Genomic DNA, 20,730 nt, shown 5'->3' with positions numbered 1-20,730 from the left:
AAACTTTGTAACTATGCGTGATGGATGCCAACTGGACTGATCGTGGTATTCATTTCATAATATACACACGTATCAAATCATGGTGTCGTACACCTGAAACTAATACCACATTATATGTCAATTATGTCTCCATTTCTGAAATAAATAACTACGTTTTCCAGAAGGTTTTGTATGTCTTACCACTTAGGGAGGTGTTCAAGGTAGGGGTAGAAATCTTGAAAGTGGGCCTCACGCCCTGCTATCCAGGGATCAAACTGTCCAGCAGATAGAATCAGAAATGTATGTAAGACGCCACTTTACACAGCAATTGAGGCCCAGACAGAAAGGAACGACACACGTATATTCTCCTGTCTTATTTTCTATTTCTAGGTCATTACTTGTTATGGCTGGAGTCGTTTTGCTGGAAGAGGAAAAGGATGATTCATTTCTACCTAAACTCTAGCCGTGGGTTGTGCCATGTTACCGGCGGGGAGACCTGGGATGACCAGGGAAAGCTGTGCCTGCAGCAAGAGCCTTAGGAAAGGCGTGGGCAGCCTTGGACTAGAAACCCAGCTCTCCCACTCCCGAACCTTTTTTTTTTTTTTTTTTTAAATCTGGCACTTTGCACATTATATGTATTTTCTCAATAATATATTGATCACAAAAACGTGATAGCAATGAGAAAAATTTTAAAGTACTCTAAATCAACGACCTGGTTAAGTTCTTTAACAGGGTCAAACGTAGAATAAGATACACGACACACAACGTATTTAGCCAAGTGTGTGTACTGCAATCCACTTTATATCCACGGATGGGACACTTTGAGGGATTAGATAGGCAAATGCCTCCGTTTTACTCCCTGACCTCACATCAAGGAATCTCCATTCACTATTTAACTGAGGAGTCAGAACTCTGCTGACATGAACAAAAGAATTGTTACTTTAACTAGGTTGTTTTCGTAGAATTCATTCTCAGATTAACTTTTATATTTCCTCCCAATCTAGTTCAGGAGAAGTAGCCGATTCCCTTCTTGAATATTCCCTAAACTTCATTTTTCCCCCTTGAATTGAACTGTTTCAGATTACACATGGATTCGAAGAAAACCAGTGAAGTTCCATTTCTTCTACAGGTAAATACATTTCTCTGTATGTATGTATATGTTACATATTTTAAGGTTTCAGTGAGGCTTGTTTATTTTCTTACTTTAAAACTTCTTTTCACCTCTCTCCGGAAGCTTTCTGTGAAACAAATTTGAAACAGGCAGCAAATGAAATTGTTTGTAGGACTTTGCGGTCACTTCCTTAAGGCTCATGAAAAAACAAAATTGCTGAAACAAGGGCAGGAACCGAAATGAGCTCTGAGCTTGGGGACTAGTGTTTGCAGCTCTAACCTCTGCTTCAGCCCCTGGGCCACTTTCTTCCCCTCCTGGAAACTGTCTTCGGGTGCAAACAGAAGAGAGGATGAGGAAGGAGGGCAGTTTATCCTCTCAGCAACACAAGTACTTGAAGGCCTCCAGCGGCTTCTGGAGGGCATCTGGATGCTGAGAACCCCTTGGCCTCCCCCCTACAGCTCTCTGATGCTGATCAGGAGATATAAAGAATCTTCGAGAACCAAGTTCTCCAGGAACCCCCAGGGAGCCCTCCCCCCAGAGTTCCAGCAACCATCTGCTGGCACTTGGGCAGTCACCCCAGAGGGAGTTTTCCAATGCCAGGAGGGCATTCCTGCCAGCAGCCTTTAATTAAGAGTGCCGTGATTACAGTCGCTCAGAGCCAAGGTGGCATTCCTCTTTTACTAAACATTGCCCATTTAAGCACAATAGCTATTTTATGGGCAAAAAGAGACAGAAGCTTTTTAAACCTCTCCCATCTAGAGAAAGACAGCTGTGAAGGGTCCTTCCCTCTTTGTCCTCCTCAACCTTTGAAAAAAATCCCCCTTCTTTCTTTTCCCTCTGCACCACAGACCCACAGCCAGCCAGGTGAGCTCCAATGAAACCCCAGGTCTTTACTGAAAATGGGGCTTTCCCGAGGGGAGACCCCTACATCACCCGAGGCCCCTCTTTAGAAATGCAGACTCCTGGGCTCTGCAGCCTTACGGCGTTAGAATCATCACAAGCAGGACTGAGAACCCGTGTTTTTAACATGCCCCAGGTCACGCTGATGGACACTAAGGTTTGAGACCTGCTGCCCTACTATGCACTAAGACCCTGAGAGAAACACAAAGAAAAACAGCCACCCTGTGATGATTTATACATTTCTGGGACACGTCCATGGAAGAGAGGAGGAGGGAGAAGTCTCGCTGACCATCTCATGTGTACGAGGCTAGATCTTTTGCAAGCATGACCCTTTACCATCCTTGAAACAGCTCTGAATGAGTAAGGTCCACTCTTTCCCATTTTGCAGGTGGGAAAACTTGAGGCTCAGAAAGGTTAAGTCATCTGCTCAAGGTCACACAGATGGTAAGGGGCAGAGCGGGGATTTGAATCCAGGTCAGCCTGAAACCAACTGATGTGGGCCTCCGGGATGACTCCCACATTCCAGGCACCAGCAGCTTTATTAGTTGACAAGCTGGATGGTGCAGGAGGAGGGGCAAGGCAGAGACCTGAGAGACAGTGCGATCCCTTTTATTCATGCTGAGACGTCCAGGAGGTGGCTCAGGAGAGAGTGGTGGTCTGCAGAGAGAGTTGTGTAACTCCAGAGTGCTGTGCAAAGGGAAGAGTTGTCATTGCTTCTTACCATGTGTGAGAAGATCACTGAATTCTCGCATCTATTAATAGAGTCTGGCAAGTGGTGAGGAGGTGGCCAGGATCCCCTGGTAATTTAGCAACAGCTGCAGGATCAACATTCTGGCACAGCAGGCCACATGGAACCATCCCAAGCCAACATTTGGGGGTACCACATGGTGTTTATCGTAAATTAAAGGTGTGAGGCTGCTTCAGACAACGAGCGCTCTGACGCCTCCCCCGTGCCCCGTGCTGTCCTTCAACCCGCGCCTAGTGGCACCGATGTGCCTGGACAAAAAGCAAAAGTACACATACGCCAACCTCTCTCCCCTTCTTCCCTCGCGTTCTCCCTTCCTTTCTTCTCTTCCTGTCTCCTTAGCTCAGACTTGCCCAGGGCACCTCCTCTGTGCTGCACGCTGTGTAGAGCTGAGGGTACCAGGTCAATGGCACAGGCAGGAAGGAGGCGCTGGCTCAGCCTCTGCTGAGAGGCAGCACCGCAGCTGGACACGTGCACAGCTTCACAAACTCAGTTACCTCTCAGTGCTTTAGTCACAGCTGAAAATACATGGGAACTGTTCCCAGCAAGAAAGCCAATCTCTCCTGGAGGGTGACCAGCTGCAGAAAGTGATGGGAAACGTGGGGGAGGGATTAGGGGTTAGGAATGTATGTGTGTGGGGGACGTCCTTCTGTGCGTGGAAGGACCTGGGACTTCTTGATGCTGCCTTCCTTTCTTTTTTTCTTTTCTGCTGCAAATTCTTGGGGACATTCCTTACAAAGTTAGTCCAGTTATTGATGATAAGCATTTATTGCCTATCATGTGCCTGGCATTGATGTAAGTCATCTCATCAAATTCTCATTTTTTAAAATAAACAGAGATAGATGTCCTTACTCTCATTTTGATAAACGAGAAAATCAAGGCCCCAAAATGTTGCATTTCTTGCCTAAAGATGTTGAGATAAGGTGATAAGAACAGAAGTAGACTCCCAGATGTAGAAAACAAACTTATAATTACCAGGGGATAAGGCAGTGGGGAGAGGGGATAAATTGGGAGATTGGGATTGACATATACACACTACTATATATAAAATACGTAACTAATAAGGATCTACCGTATAGCACAGAGAACTCTACTCAAATACTCTGTAATGGCCTATACGGGAAAAGAATCTAAAAAAGATTGGAGATATATATATATATATATATATATATGACTGATTCACTTTGCTGTACACCTGAAACTAACACAACATGGTAAGGTTCTGTGAACTCTCCGTGCTCTGGGTCAGAGCCAGATGGCCAAAGCCATCCACAGGACCACCGACCACAGCTACATCTCCATCCTCTGTCAGCAAAGGGGATGAGATAGCATCTGGCCCAAGCTTCAGAGACCCCACTACACTGCTCAGCAAAATACTGTATTTTTTATAATGTGGGGGAGGTGGGCAGCTGAAAAAATTATGTGTTCACTAAACTAACACAACATGGTAAATCAACTACACTCCAATAAAAAAAAAAAAAACAAAAGATGATAAGAAAAGTCAGGAGTCCTTGAACAAGTACTTTCCAGGCACCCACTGTGTGGCCAACACATGGATTCAAACCCAGGAACTCATGTCATTTCTGTTCTACAAAACTAGGTACCACGTGAATCTGACAGTGTCCCTCCCCAGTTTAAAGGGTATCCATTATCCATAAAATCCAGTTATCTTAACACAGGATTCACGGCCGCCCATGATCTAGCCCCTATCTCTCATGTCTATCACCTGCCGTGCCCAGACTGTATCTAAAAACACATACCCACATAATGTAAGAGTCCTATTAAGGGAAGAGTTTAAGGACTGCAAACCTTTGGGCACCATTTAGTACCTTTCTCATCTCTACTTGCTTTGTATTTAGACATGTGACATGCCTTGCAACACATTAGACATTGGGAAGGGATAAAAATGAATCATATGCAATGTTAAAATAGACCAGTGGAGGCTGACCTCTTTGCTGAATCCACTGTAGAGTTAGAGACAGATTGAACACCCCTCTGCCTTAAGGTCCTGTGGTCGTCAAATGCCTCCGCCTTATAGCTAAAGTGCCCCAGGGGTGGTGTCCCCAGCCAACACTAATAGCCTTAAAGTAAACATTTTATCCTTATCTGCTTTGGGCTAATCTCAGGAAAGGCCCCAGGTCACCTTTTCAATCATCTACAGCAGCTCTCAATAGTTCTTCCCTTTCAAGTTCAGGAACAAATACTGAAGAGCTTTATGAGTGTCCCTGTAACTATTCTATGACTTTAATTTTCCAGGCAGGATTTTTGTTCCTTAGCTGAGAAATCTTTTTAAAAATAATGTCAAATTAATCTGCATTTATTGACTTTGGACCTTTTAAAAATATACACATATTTGTAAAAGTTTTAATTCAGCATCTGCTGGAGAGGAACCTAAGGGACAGAACGTACTAATGCATGGAGAGAATACAAATTGGAATTGGACAAATCTGGATTCGAGTCCTGGATATATCATGTCCTAGCTGTGTGGCCTTGGGCAAGTTGCCCAACCTCTCTGAGCCTTGGTTTATTCACATAGTAAGCAAGAATCATCATAACTACCCATGAAGTATGGTCTGCAGATAAAAGGAGCCTGAGAGCCAATGATGTAAGTCCCAGTCCAAGTCCAAAGGCCCAAGAACCAGGAGTGCTGATGTTCAAGGGCAATCGAAAATGGCTGTCCCAGCTCAAACAGAGAGCAAATTCACCCTTCCTCCACGCTTTTGTTCTATTCAGGCCCCCAACAGGTCGATGTCCACCCACATTGGGGAGGGCGATCTGCTTTACCCTGCCTACCAATTCAAGTGTTAATCTTTTCCAGAAACATCCCATAAACACACCCAGAATAATGTTTTACCCTGCCTACCAATTCAAGTGTTAATCTTTTCCAGAAACATCCCATAAACACACCCAGAATAATGTTTTACCAGTTCTCTGGGCATCCCTCAGCCCAGTCAAGTAACATAAAATTAACCACCGCACTCAGACTGAACCCAGATCTCTTTGCCTCTCTTTGCCCTTTGCCTGGTGCGCTCTACTCAGTACAAGGAGGCATTTCTGTGAAACTATTGGGCACAAGAGCTGCCTGCTGCTGTAATAGGGAAGCCCAGCCTTGACAGTGTCCAGCAGAGATTAGACCATCCGCTGATCTGTCCTGCTGGCTCTGGGATGCCTACACTTGGTTGAGGAGCTTCTCAGACCCCTTGTGAGCCAGAAATTCTATAAAATTTGATCTGTCCATCTGGGTTGCTACCCAAAGAGGGTTAAGAGATGAACTGTGGAGAAAGTTAATTTAATCTGGTGAGGAGCCAGGAAGTAAAGCAGGCCTGTTGGCAGAAGACCCTACCGCAGTTGGAAGACAAGACCAGCTCATTCAAGATGGCCCATGGCGATTCGATCCTTATTAAAGCAGAATGTAAAATCGTAATGCGGACATTGTTGCTGTTCATAAAGGATCTTATAAAAATGATTGCCGGGCACGTTCGCTGTCCCTCTGAAATACAGGAGCCGTTAAACTGCCTCAGTAACCCTGGGAATATTAAGGAGGACTTACTGGGAACAAATAGAGCTTCAGGCCTCAGTGGGGATAACTCATGGATTTACTTCCTTCTCTTACTTAACCCCAGCCGTTTAACCTCAAGGAAAAGGGAAAACGCTTACAGTGACAAAAAAGAAATTAACCCCTACTGCCCTCAACTTGCTCGCCAGTAGCCAGAGGTTCTTCCCAGAAGGGTCAGCCGTGCCCAGTGACTCAACAGTCCTGGCCAAAGGCAGGCAGAATCCTGGCACCTCCTCGCCCTCAGCCTCAGCAGCAGAAGAAGTGGGTCCGTGGCACAAACAGCAGCTTCCTTCTCCCAGCCCAAGCTGAGTTCCCAGTTGACATGATCAGGATTCTATCTAAATCCCTAACTGGGATCTAGATCACCTACTGGGAATGATGCTCTGGCCAGACGTCAAGCCCCTTGCCCACGTGACTCTTCCCTTGCCATGGTCACCCTCCTGTCATCCACACACTGCAACTCACACACACGGTTCTCTGTCCGGCTCTCTGGACCCTAACAGATGAGCCCAGATCCTTTCTCCCATATGGTGGCCCTTCAGGATTTGAACACACGGATGAACATGTTGCTTGAATATGGTCGTCTCCAGACCTATCAGGCTGGCCTCTTTGGAATAAGTTCCAACTTGTCAGCATCCCTCTGGGCAGTGCCTGGGTCCTCTGGCTGAGGATGGAGTGGAGCCTGCCCTGGGTACCACTTATACATCCCATGAGGCCTCCCATGGGGCAGGAGGGTTTTGGCAGGTGTTTCACAGGGTGGCGTTTCGTCAATCAGCTCAAGCCCCAGATCTTTCAACACAGGACAGAGCATAATGAGGCCCTTATGACCTTAGTCTTGATGAGAACAAGGAGACTGAGGTTTTGAAATCAGGCGAGTCAAGCACAAAACAAATTCACCTCTGGGGGAGGAGGTCCTACAGTTTAGCAATTGAGAATCTCTATTGTTTACAGAGGAAATATGCCAAAGCCTTGGGAAGGAGGGAAAACAGGTTGTTGTGGCCACAGCCCTTGCCTCTGAGATAGAAACAGCCACCAACTACCTTCCCTGCCCCGGCCCAACTCAGAGCCCCAGCATACGGGTCACCTACGTCTTAGAAATGAACAGACACTAAAATAGCTTAAGGTACAACAAGCCACTCCCACCCACCCCACATGTCCCCAACTCCTATTATCTCTACACAGACACATGCACACACACACTATAACTAAAAGCAATAAGCCCTGGGAATTCAATTTGACAATCAAAAAGAACAAAGTACTGAGACATGCTCCAACATAGATAAACCTCAAAGACACAATGCTCAGTGAAAGAAACCAAACACAGAAGACCACATATTGCATGATTCCATTGATATGAAATGTCCAGAGAAGGAAAATCTACAGAGACAGAAAGTCACTTAGGTGGAGGGAGGAATGAAGCAACCGATAATGGATGTGATGTTTCTTCTCTGGGTGATGAAAATGTTCCAAAATTATATTGGGGCAATGATGGCGCAATTCTGTAAATATACTTTTGAAAAATCATTTAACTGTACACTTAAAATGGATGAATTTCATGCCATGCAATCTCACACTTCAAGAAAACTGTTTTTAAAATACAATTGGCCCTGAACCTGGATACATGTTAAATGTCTGCGATGGTGGTGTCAGTGAATGTACCGTATGAGAGGGAACAGGAGGGTGGGAACCAGGTCTCCTGGTTGCGTGTCTGGGCTTGTGCCTGGTAGGTTATGATGTGGCAGCTCACCCCTTCCTGGGAGCCCTATGTAGTTGGGAAGGGGCCCCATCCAGAGTGACCCAGCTGGGTTTCAGGGGATCCAGGAATCCCTGAGGTTGTCTCCAATAACCAGGTGTGTGTGCAGTCGAAGCAAAGGACTTGCAGCTGTCACCAGATTCCCAAAGGGGGACCTGGGACCCATAGACATCAAGAAATGTGGGTTTCCTTGTACACTGTTGGTGGGAATGTAAATTGGTGCAGCCGCTGTGGAAAACAGTATGGGGGTTTCTCAAAAAACTAAAATTAGAACTACCATAGGACTCAGCAATTCCACTCCTGGGTATGTATCTGAAGAAAACAAAAACACTAATTCAAAAAGATACATGCACTCCCATGTTCATAGCAGTATTATTTACATTACAATTGCCAGGATATGGAAGCAACCTAAGTGTCCATCAACAGATGAATGGTTAAAAAAGATGTGGTACACACACACACACACACACACACACACACACACACACAAAATGGAATACTACTCAGCCATAAAAAAGAACAAAATTTTGCCATTTGCAGTAACATGGATGGACTTGGAGGGCATTATGCTAAGTGAAATAAGCCAGAGAAAGACAAATACTGTATGACATCACTTATACGTGGAATCTAAAAAATACAACAAACAAGTGAATATAACAAAAAAAGAAGCAGACTCACAGATATAGAGAACAAACTAGTGGTTACCAGTGGGGAGAGGGAAGGGAGGAGGGGCAATATACGAGTAGTAGTGTAAGAGATACAAACTATTAGGTATAAAATAAGCTACAAGGATATATTGTACAACAAGGGGAATATAGCCAATATTTTGTTATAACTGTAAATGGAAAGTAACCTTTAAAAATTGTATAAAAATTTCTTTAAAATAAATAAAATAATAATTTAGAAAAATTTTTTTGAAAGTGGGTTTCAAACATTATGTGCTCAAAGCACTCTAGAGATTGGAGTCTGGGTAAGGCGTGGTGTTCTCTGAATTGCTGTAGTTTCTAAAATCTACACTCCCCCCCAGCTCATCTTACTGCCAGGTGGTTTTTATTTTTCCTCTGGTAAGGAAATATCTGTAGAGGAAATTGGTGGGAGGGATGGGAACAGCGGCCAATCTCGGTGTTGGTGAGTTCCTTGCTGACCGAGTTTGAATGGATCACAGGAGGGCACTGTGTTAGGCAAGGTACCCTCTGTCCCTGTAGGCCTGTCCTGTCCTCTTGCTTTGTTGAGGCCGCATCCTGGCCTTGTCGCTCACTCCCCCTGAGCTGCAGTGGGAGGGCCTACCCGGCAGGCCTGGATTGTAGCTACACTACTCAGCCCATCAGCCTGGGCAGAATGTTCCGGGATCAGGAGAGCAGACCCAGCATGAGTGTGTTTATATATTATGATCCAGATTGTTTTTAATCACATCTTAATCCTGCCTTAGAAGCAGCATTTATACCAAAAAAAAGAGAAAAAAACGTCAGGTTAGAAAAAATCATTAAAAATCTGAAATACATTAGAGCCCTTAAAAAAATATAAGAAACATAAGCCAGCTAGCTCTTCTGGACCTGGGGTATGCTCTTCCCCACACCTATGATTATAACTGTAGATAACCATAGTGTATTAGTCTCTTAGGGCTGCTGTAGCAAAATATCCCAGACTGGATGACCTAAATTACAGATTTGTTTTCTAACAACTCTGGAAACTGGAAATCCAGGATTAAAACATGGGCTGGGTTCGTGTCTTCCGAGGCTGCTCGCCTTGGCTTGCAGATGGACGGTCATCTTCTCTCCGTGTCCTCTGTGTGCATATATGTCTGGTGGCTCTCTGTGTCCCCATTTCCTCTTCTTCTAAGGACATCAGTCAGACTGGATTAAGGCCCACCCTTAATGACCTCATTTTACCTTAAATACATCTCTTTAAAGGCCCTCTCCACAAATACAGTCACATCCTGTGATGCTGGGGGTTAGGGCTTCAACCTCTGAATTTGGAGTGGGGACAGTTCAGCCCGTAACATGTGGTTATAATATATCAGGACACCCCCTTGTGCCAGGAGCCTTATGTGACACCTGCTGTCTTCTCGGAAACTCATAAGGTCAGGGGCATTATAGGCACGTTTATAAAGGGAGAAACTGAGTCTCATGGTTGGTGAATCATTGATTTAAAAAGCAAATATTTACTGAGAATCTCCTGTTTGCCAAGCACTGGGAGTCTAGAGAGACAAAGATACAGCTGCTTCCCTCCAGGAATACCTGGTCTGGAGGTGGAGACAGGGCAGGAAACGGGCTGCTGTGATGCCTGGAACTGCATGCTGTGATGGGGAAATCATGGGGTGCGGGGGCATGCCATGGCGCTCTGAGGAGGGGCCCTCGCCAACTCTCAGGTGGCATCACCAGGTAAGGCTGTGAGGAATGTGTGGGCCTTAACTGGCGTCTCAGTACCCAAGCAGACCTGAGACGAGGACCCAGGAGTAGGTGGCTGACGAGGCAGGCGATCCCAGGAAGCAAGATCAAGGGGAAGGTGATGCCAGGGGGGACAAAACCCATTCAAGGGGCATTCGTGGGCAGGTGACCCTGTGACCGAGGGACAATTGTGTAAAAGACATCTCAGAATTGTCCTCTCAAGGGCCCAGGAAGCTGGGCATTTATTCACACACTCCTGTCCCTCATTGACTGAAGATTGCTCTGGGGCGAGGGGTGCAAATCTTGGCTCTTCCCACCTGCCCTGTGCCCTGTGGAGCCAGCTTCTGCCAAAGGGAGCCCTCGGGCAGAGAAGCAGACGGCGGGAGGTGCTGGCCGCTGGAAGTGGCTGTGACCGCTCAGTGCCACTGCAGGTGACCTGAGACATGGCCAAGGTGGTCCGGGGCGGGGCGCCCACAGCATCTGCTGCAGAGGTGAGGGGGCACTAGTCAGACGGAGGTGAGGATACAGGAGGGCCTTCCAGGAAGGGAAACGGGGTGAGCCAAGGAAAGTCGGAGGAAGAGTCAGGTGTGGGAGAACCACGGGTCTGTGGGTAAATCCGGAACTGGGACGGGTGAGGCAGGGGGCACTGGGGGCTGAAGCTGGAGGGGAGGCTGGGGCCGTCTTCCCCCATGGTGGACACTTTCTCCTCCTCTTTGCGGTGGAGCTTCTTCTAGCTTATTCTTAGAGGGTGTATCTAAATCCTTTTCCAGGTCGGTACTTGTCTCAATAGCCCAGGACTCACAGAAATGCCAATCCCAGCCTCCTCCTCTGTGGGAGTGATTCCCTCCTCCTGGGAGCCTCAGACACATGCACATGTGTGCACAGAATACAGAGACATACGCATAGAGACACACACAGAGACACACACAGGCACAGAGACACACACACCCCTCAGAGCCCCTGACATCACTGGCCATCAGCAAAGTGGCCTCTTCTCAGAGATCCCTCCTCCTTGGCCTCACTTCCCTCCCTTGGGAAATCTCCTCAAGGGACTGAAGATCAAGCAGCGTCTCCCCTCTCCTTGGAAGAGGCCACCTTTCTCAGAGGTCATCCAGTGTACAGTTGAAAGACAAGAAATCAAGAAACAGACAGTCGAGTCACATCCGTGAGCAGCAGAGGTGAGCAGCCGGAATCCCACAGCGGCAGAGGCCGTCCAGCCCAACCGCATTGTTTTACATCCCAGGAGACTACGGTGCAGAGAGGAGAGGAAGCAAAGGGGTGGGACTCGAGCAGGGACAGCGGCTGCAGGGCCAGCGCCAAGCCTAGCGCAGTCACGGGTGAGACACAGGGAGACAAAAGCTGGGCCAGGCAGACGCGGGTCCAATTTCAGATTAGGCCACTCCTGGCGATGTGACTTGGGGTGACGACTTCCCTCTGAGCCTCCCCTGCATAAATGAGGCTGGGCGAGACCCACATCCACCGCTCGGGTATTTGCGAAGGTGAAACGAGATCCCGGTGGGACAGCACTCCTGCTCTGGGCTTCTGCAGCTCCCCGTGGGTCTTTCCATTTCCATCATTAACATACGATTAATACAAGTTCGGGTGCCTGTCTCTGCCACTCAACTGGGTCTCAAGGTCAGAGATGATGTCTTATGGATTGATAGATCCCATCTCTCCATCCCATCTCTTACCCATCGTAGGTGTTCAATAAAAGACAGCAATTAATATCACTTAGTGCTTGTGAGAGACTCATGGAGAGAGAAGGGCTATTCCTAAGTTAGGAGAGGAAATGAAAGCCCAGAGAGGCAAAGACTTGGCCAAGATCCCACAGCCGTGAAGAAGTTCAGCCCAAACCATCCCCGTTTCCTAAGGCTCCAGCCTGGCGTGACTAGCTCTGCGTCTTCTCAGGGGCCCCCTTCTCTGCCTTCACAGACGCAGTCCCGGCTCTCACCTCCTACAGCAGTTTGGGGCCCCCCCAAAAGGCAGGGTCCATCCAAGTCACATCTGTGATCAACCATCTTGGAACAGTCTGTTAAGCATCTAGTCTTAAACCACACTAATAATCATCACCTTTTAAATTCAGCAATGAATTTGTGCCAAGCATGGCAGTAAGACCCATGCAGTCTTGGCTCTAACAAGGACAAGTCCATCCAGGCTAGAAGCTCATGAGTGTGCCCAGGGTTGGCACAAGGCCCAGTCCTTATTGGAAGCCAGCATTTTGGCATGCCCATCTTTGCATGCCTGTTTTTCTCCCTCTACCCATGTGCTCTCGTCATGGCTGTTAAGAATGAAATTGCTGTTAAGTATTAAGGACACACAGCCATCAGTGCCTGAATTCTGCCCTGCCAGTGACCCCTCTCTCTCCCCTGGATCCCAAGAAATCTGTAGACACAGGACATAATAGCAGAATGAAAGGCAAAGGACCACTTGACTCGGAAGTCGAGCCCCTGTCACGAATCCACAGCATAGACGAGCCGCCTGAGGCCGACAGGACCCCTGCACCCACTGAAATCTAAAGCTTGAGTCTTTCAACCTCTGGTTGCACGGAAGATGCACGTTGGAGGGAGACGGAGCCCAGGGAGGAAGCACATTGTTCAGCTGCACACGATCAACCCTGAACTCACTTCTCCAGCCACCTATGCACGTGGAGAAGGTTGAATGGAAGGGAAGGCATGTGGATGCTTTGACTCTTTACCACAAGTACCCTGGCAGCTAACAAACAGAGCCCACAGGCTGGACTGTGCCCAGACTCCTCCTCCTTCCTTGGCCGGGAGTAGGACGTGGCAGCCGGAAGGGATATGGGCAGTAGCTGGGGAAAGGGTGAGTTATGTTTCCTTTCCTGCAAAATGCTGTAAAGGCAAGAATGTGGGCTCTAGGATCAGGAAGATGCCACGTCCACGTTGACTGAGGAGGACTTCCGAGGCACATACACTTCAAGAACTGTTGAAAACAGCCCTGTCGCTAGGACCGGGCAGCTCCTTGGAAGGTGGCGGTGTTGATGGTGAGGCCAGTGGGGAAGGATGCCCCGGGGGGAAGCTGCTTCTCCCAGGGTCACCAGCGTGACGACCAGGCAGAGGCAACGGGACTGCCTTAAGCTTCACGTCCTCCACCTGCGGGTGCAGACTTATCAGTACCTCCTTTCAGGGCCGATGGGAGGAACGCACCGCAGCAGGGCTTGGAGGACATTACTCACTTCCTCTTGCCTGTATCCCACCAGCCAATACCCTATGGTGTTGGCAGGCTCCTGGAAATCGGCGTCCACTTCCGTGAACTACAGCATTAGAGCATTTACCCCTTCCCAAACACCCAGGAGAGCAGGTGACCCGGTGGGTAGATGATGCCCTGAGGGGCTGTGGAAGCAGCCTCCACGCTTCCCTCTCCAGGACGGTGGGGTGGCAGCTGGAGCGTGCCTGGTGGGAAGATCCAGCCTCAGGGCAGAGGGATCTGAGATGATTCCCACTTCTTTGCCTTCTGGTTGTGAGGCTTGGAAAAACTACTCAACCGCTAGAAGTCTCCGTCTCCTCATTTGACAGTGTGGTCCAGGTTAAATAAGATATCCTCAGTGGCTTGGGAAGCCATCTCCTTTTTTGACCTCAGTACCTTCCTATGTGATATGAAAATTATAACAGAAGTTACATCATGACTGGTTAAAAGGATTAGATATACACAGAAAGTGCTTAGAACAGGGCTAAAGGGTGCAAGTAAATGTCATAGCAAAAACAACAACAATAATAATCATCACAGGATGTGATCCTTATAATGTGACAGTTGTTTTTATGATGGTCCTCCCATGTTTTTCTGTGAATGCCATGCACCTCATCTTGCAGCTAAGCCTGATGTCTTGATCCGTAAATCTCGTGGTGAATTCTCCTCTGTGGGGAACTGGGATTGTAAAGGGCCGCGGTCGGCCTCCTGCCCCCTAGCCAGTGCTCAGGCAGAGAAGAAAAGCTATGACACATCAGGAATGTCCTTGCAGGTAGGCACCCCTGCCCTGACATGCAGGCTGCTCCACACACCAGAGGTCTGGTCTTGAGCAACTTTAAGAATTTATCTGCACCTCATTTTTCTCATCTGTAAAATGGGAATAAAAGTAATCATACTTCCAGAGGAAAGTGATGATGATTAAATTAACTCAAGAGCTACTGTGGGCCCTGGGCTTTGCAGGGTGGCATATGGTTGATAGAATAGTCAAAGGTCACCAAAGGCAGCTGTGATTAGTTCCGCTGCCTCCATATGGGCCACTCACCTGACCTAATAACCCATCAAGGGTCTGCATGGCAAGGATGGATCTAAATCTAACCCTCGAGCTAAACAGAGCCAAAATCTGAACAACCTCTGGGTTATGGCCAAAGTTTAAACCACGTCATTTCATGTGTCCATAAACACTTAAAAATCAGCCCTCCCTTACCCCACTGTAGTTCTTTGGAACGAAGAGAAAATCCATACATGATCTCAGTTAGTCCTAACATCAATGGGATGAAGCAGTCCATAGCATTGGGAGAGAAGATGATTTGCCCGGTCTTGGAACTGCTGCCAATTTTGAAACCCAGATATGTCTTCCTTTAAAGCCACCATGCTTCCTTTTGCATCCTGCTGTGTTTTCCTGAGCACCTAATTTTATAGTCAATCTGTTGGCAAAGCGTCTAAATTTTCAGATAGAGAAAAACCAAGATGATAAATATCACCGGAGGGATGATTTTCCAAAGGTTAAACATGTAGTTGGAAACAATTAAAACACTACATATAAGATGATGAGTCAAGTGTCTGGGATTCATTCAGCCAGTCAATCATTAATTAATTTATTTAACAAACATGTATTAAGCTCCTACTGTGTGCTAGATACTCTGTGTTCCTACTCCCTGGGCTAGATGCTAGGGAGGTAGCAAAGAGTAAAGCCTATATTTGTTCTCCCAGAATTTCCCATTTGTTTAATATTATAGCTTTGATTATAACCCCTCTTGTCAGTTTTCTTGCCACATTAATCTGTTCTCCCACTATAAGCCTTTTAATAGAATATTATCATTTCCATTTTTAATGGAAAACAGCAGTACTCATTTGTTGGTTAATTATTAACTGTCTCCCTCTCTATCCTCTTTTTCTATCTCGAATCCTTCTCCAATGTGCTGAATTTTAAAACCCCTGGGTTTGCCCTTCTTCCATGAACTTTTACCATTGGAAGCTCTGATTGACTCCCACTGAGTAGGAGGGAAGCTATAGATTACTGGGAAATATGGTAACCAGTGCTAGAAAAAAAGTGGATCACATCTTCATGTTTTATAAGCTAAGCACCCACCACAATAGTACTCTTCCCATCTTTGAGTGGAGGGATCCTGAATCTCATCCTACTTGGCTTTGTAAATTAAAATGAAAATGTTTCCAATACAACCTGCTTTGCTCAAAAGTTGTCAGTAAGCCACACCTGCCCGAGCTACCACACGCAAAGCTCTGGTTGTGATTTTTGTAACATGGGACACAGGACGGCTCCTGGTATTTGGGCTCACACCAGGATCAGTTGCACAAGGGAAAGATGGGGTTATCAGTTTAATTGCCAGTTCTATACGAGATGATGCCAGCATTTTACTGACCCTGGTGGGCACAGTAGCCCTGCGGGCCTCTGACGTCAAAACACCATGCTCAGTTATTCTCATAGGTTATAAGTGGAAGCTTTAACCATCCTTTATCTGCCTTTAAATGATTTATTGCACTTACTTGTTTACATGGCATTCTGTCCTGCTGGACCATAACTTTTGAAATCAGAATCTAAGCTTTAATCCTTGCTGTATCCTCAGTACATAGCCTAGGGCCTGGCATAGTGTACGGGCTTAACAAAAGCTTGTTAGATGAATAAAACAAAGAATGAATGAACAAATCACAGACATTTAGCTCATCGTCTTTTTTTTTTCTTGGCTGTGTTTTGGGTCTTCGTTTCTGCACGAGGGCTTTCTCTAGTTGTGGCAAGCGGGGTCCACTCTTCATCGCGGCGCGCGGGCCTCTCACTGTCGCGGCCTCTCCTTGCGGAGCACGGGCTCCAGACGCACAGACTCAGTAGTAGTTGTGGCTCAGGGGGCCAGTTGCTCCGCGGCATGTGGGATTCTTCCCAGACCAGGGCTCGAACCCATGTTCCCTGCATTTGCAGGCAGGCTCTCAACCACTGCGCCACCAGGGAAGCCCTAGCTCATCGTCTTATACGCAGTGTTCCAACTGTTTCCAACTACACGCTACAGTTGATGTCTATCAGCTCGGTTTTGCTCTGCCTGTAAATTTAGACACTTTGCCAACAGATTGATTCTAAAATTATGTATTAAATAGGAAAACACAGCAGGATGTAAAAAGAAGAACAATGGCTTTGTAGACAGGCATAGCTGGATCTGAAACCTGGTGGCACTACTAATTTGCTTTGGGCAAATCTTTTGCTCTTCCAGCCTGTATAGACAGAGAGACACTCCAGGGAGCAGATGTCCAGCAACTATACTCTGGGATCTTCTGCTCCACCAGGAGGGATGGTGCCTGTAGCAGGTTGGGTTCTCCTGGCAACAGTCCTTGAAATAAAAATTAGGGTACCTAATGTAAATTGGTACAGCCACTATGGAGAACAGTATGGAGGTTCCTTAAACAACTAAAACTAGAACCACCGCATGATCTTGCAATCCCACTCCTGGGCATATATCCAGAAAAAACTCTAACTCGAAAAGCTACACGCAGTGTTCATAGCAGCACTATTTACAATAGCCAAGACATGGAAGCAACCGAAATGTCCATCGACAGATGAATGGATAAAGAAGATGTGGTACATATGTACAATGGAATACTACTTAGCCATAAAAAAGAATGAATTAATGTCATTTGCAGCAACATGGATGGACCTAGAGATTATCATATTGAGTGAAGTTAAGTAAGTCAGACAGAGAAAGACAAATATCATATGATATCGCTTATATGTGGAATCTGAAAAAATGATACAAATGAACTTATTTACAAAACAGAAATAGACTCACAGACATAGAAAACAAACTTATGGTTACCAAAGGGAATAGCAGGGGGTGGTGGGGGAGAGATAAATTAGGAGTTTGAGATTGACATATACACACTACTGTGCATAAAATAGGTAAACAACAAGGACCTACTGTATAGCACAGGGAACTACACTCGATATCTTGTCAGAACCTATAATGGAAAAGAGTCTGAAAAAGAATATATATATATTTATATATATATGTACTGAGAATATACAATATAAATATATATATATAACTGAATCACTTTGCTGTACACTTAAAACTAACACAACATTGTAAATTAACGATAGTTCAATTTTTAAAAAATTAAGGTACCTAGGAATTTGCTGTTACAATCAATACTTAATAGAGAGGGAGAAAGCAGGATTTGGCAAAGGGAGAAGTTGAGCTACTCTGCAGTTCCAGCCAAGCAAGGTCTCTGGTGACGCCCCTGCCCCAGGGGGCCTGGAAAATGGAAACACCTTCAGCATTGTCCCAAGTCAAGGCATGGGGGCCACTGTTTTCTCCTTGCTTCTTGGAGCCAGTGTTTTCTCAGCAGCCCCCAGAATTCTTTCCAGAGTTCTAACTCTTGTCTCCCAGGAAACTGCTCCCAGATCAATAAACCCTGGCTTATCCAATCTGATGTTCCCACTCCTCCTTGATCACAACCCTCAAAACCCAGTCTCGTGCATCTTCCCCCAGCTCCTGCTGACACAGGCGGATTAGACCCTGCAGCTACTTCAGCTCCCTTCCTCCCTCTCGGCATGGCCCCAGATGAGATGTGAATTAGCCCTGGTTATTAGCCAAGCAGCTAGGGATGGGGAGAAGTGGATGTAGACCCTGAAGCAGCTGATGTTCCCTCGCAGGGGCAAGGCCACTCCATCATCTTCAAGCAAAGAAAGAGGGGATGTTATTCCTCAATAGGGATGAGAGGTCCAGAGATTCAGGGGAATCTAGAGATTCAAGGTTTGGGGACACATCAACCCAAGTGTTTCCCAAGCAAGGTCAGGAGACCTTGGCATGGCAGACCTGCCAAAGTGGGGAATTACTTTTCCTTTCAGGTATTCTGATAAGTCTTCAGCTTTCTCTGCCCTATTGCTCAGGACTTGAGAGCCTCTTTTCAATGCTGATCAGAAGTCCCTGCTTTCACACTTAGCTCTTACTTGCTAATTAGTCACTCTCACCTTTTCATTACGGTTTTCCAGAGTATCAGTTGAGCTTAGCAATGGCCACTCCATTTCATTGTCCTTTTATTTACTCTTTGCCCCATATCTATAAAACATCTGATACATGACACCAACTAGTGCATGCCCCCCCCCCCACTGATAACCACCCCAGCTTATCAGCAGTGAATGTTCTCTTGCCTGGTGTTGGGGGCCTCTGTGCTCCACCAAACACCAGGGATGGAGTCCTCATCCCCAGACAAGCAGCTCCAGAATCTCACCTTAGTGTGTTCTTTCTCAGGCAACTCTTGCAACCAACTGCCATGGGTTTGGTTCTCCAGTAAGCAGATGCAGACAGAAATTTGGAGGCAGGAAATTTATTGAAGAGTGCCTTTGCAGGCTAGAAGGGAGGGACGTAGAATTGAGGAGAGGGAGAAGTTAAGCTGTGATTCAAGCCCCAAACAGGCCTAAGGCAGCCCACAAAGACCTCTGGAGCTGAGAGTGGCCTTCAGACATGACCCAAATGGGGGAAGAGGAACCCCTCCCCATAAAAGGGGCATGACTGCAGGTGAGGCAATATCAGAAGGGGGCTGATAGGTCTTCAACTCCTGATGGGACACTTGGGCAGGGCATCACAGGGTCCTCCCACGTGGGGTCCTAACTCTTGTGGCCTGGCACTCCTTGCTCTCCACTTCGACCAATGGAGAGCCAGGATTGAATGGACCAGGTGGACGGCTTACTCCACCAAGCCAATCAGTCACTCTCTTTGGAGAAATTTGGACATGGCAGTAAGTGGGAGTTGAGACAGAAAGTCAGCCTCGGCTTACTCCACCAAACCAATCAGTCACTCTCTTTGGAGAAATTTGGACATGGCAGTAAGTGGGAGTTGAGACAGAAAGTCAGCCTCTGGGGGTGGCTGGGTCTCTGTGAAACACGCCAACCAGGAACTCAGGGGACAGCCAGGTCTTGCCCCATGGATTGCAGATTAGGGGAAGCCTGTCCACAGAGGAAGAAAAGGCTAAAATAGACAAGCAGAGGGAAGTAGAAATAAAAGTTAGAAGCCTGAGGTCCTTCTGTTCCCCACTTCCAAACCTTGTCTAAACTTCAGCTAAATCCAGGACCTCGGGCTCTGTAAGACTGTATCCTTGTAACACATTAGTTCTAGTTTGTTTCTATTTCATGCACCAAAAGACAAAATAACGTGTTAAGCACAAAATAAACCTTAGCTAGCTCCTGTTTTTTCTATTTAGGAGTGAGCTCTTTGCAAGTAGCACTTGTTTTGTTGCGGTTGTGTTGTTTTTGTTTGTTCATTGACTCTCAATCTTTTTCTTTCCTTTAACAGTAACTCCTTTCCTAGATGTTCGTATCTTTAATGGAAAATCCTTTCAACAACATGGATATCTAAAGGAACTCTGTGGTCTGGGTCTCCTCTTTGTCCCCGTGTTTGCTCAGCCCCTCCCTACAGGAGAGACCACATGATAAGTGACAAGCCCATGGCATTTGGTTTAAGCAGAAGTGAGTTTGGGGCTTCTCTGGTGGCGCAGTCCTTAAGAATCTGCCTGCCAATACAGGGGACACGGGTTCGAGCCCTGGGCCGGGAAGATCCCACCTGCCGCAGAGCAACTAAGCCCGTGCGCCACAACTGCTGAGCCTGTGCTCTAGAGCCCACGAGCCACAACTACTGAAGCCCATGTGCCACAACTACTGAAGCCCGCGTGCCTAGAGCCTGTGCTCCGCAACAAGAGAAGCCACCGCAATGAGAAGCCCGTGCACCTCAACGAAGAGTAGCCCCCGCTCGCCACAACTAGAGGAAGCCCGTGCACAGCAACGAAGACCCAACGCAGCCAAAAATAAATAAATAAATAAGGAAAAAAAAAAGAAGTGAGTTTGAATCCCTGCTCCACCACGTACAAACAATTCGACCTTGGCCAAGTCACTCAACCTAACAGAACGGTAATGATTGCAGCTCTATAATGGTAAGAATTTTACCTCTCTTGTAAGCTATTAAGAAAGAAAGAGGCAATACTTGTGAAGTGCTTACCAGCGTCTCAGAAAGGAGTTAGTATCAATGTAATTATAATTACTTTTATTCCAATGGCTTGGGCAATCTTGTGCCCCCTTGCATTACTCAGAGCCCTTTC

The 20,730-nt window shown here is 46.8% G+C and overlaps 1 long non-coding RNA gene across 1 annotated transcript in view; it reads left to right on the top strand.

The window, feature by feature from the left end:
* LOC137751102 (uncharacterized) overlaps positions 1-20,049 on the top strand; it is a 32,532-nt gene extending 12,483 nt beyond the window's left edge. Inside the window, exons 2-3 of the long non-coding RNA XR_011070691.1 lie at positions 1,060-1,108; positions 19,932-20,049. This is a non-coding gene — a long non-coding RNA (uncharacterized lncRNA). The remainder of the gene's footprint in view (positions 1-1,059; positions 1,109-19,931) is intronic.
* The last annotated feature ends 681 nt before the right edge of the window (positions 20,050-20,730 follow it).

Source organism: Eschrichtius robustus, chromosome 17 (genome assembly GCF_028021215.1).
Source record: "Eschrichtius robustus isolate mEscRob2 chromosome 17, mEscRob2.pri, whole genome shotgun sequence".
Lineage (NCBI taxonomy): Eukaryota > Metazoa > Chordata > Mammalia > Artiodactyla > Eschrichtiidae > Eschrichtius > Eschrichtius robustus.
The sequence above is the reverse complement of the archived record's forward strand: the minus strand, read 5'-3'. Positions and strand labels throughout refer to the sequence as shown.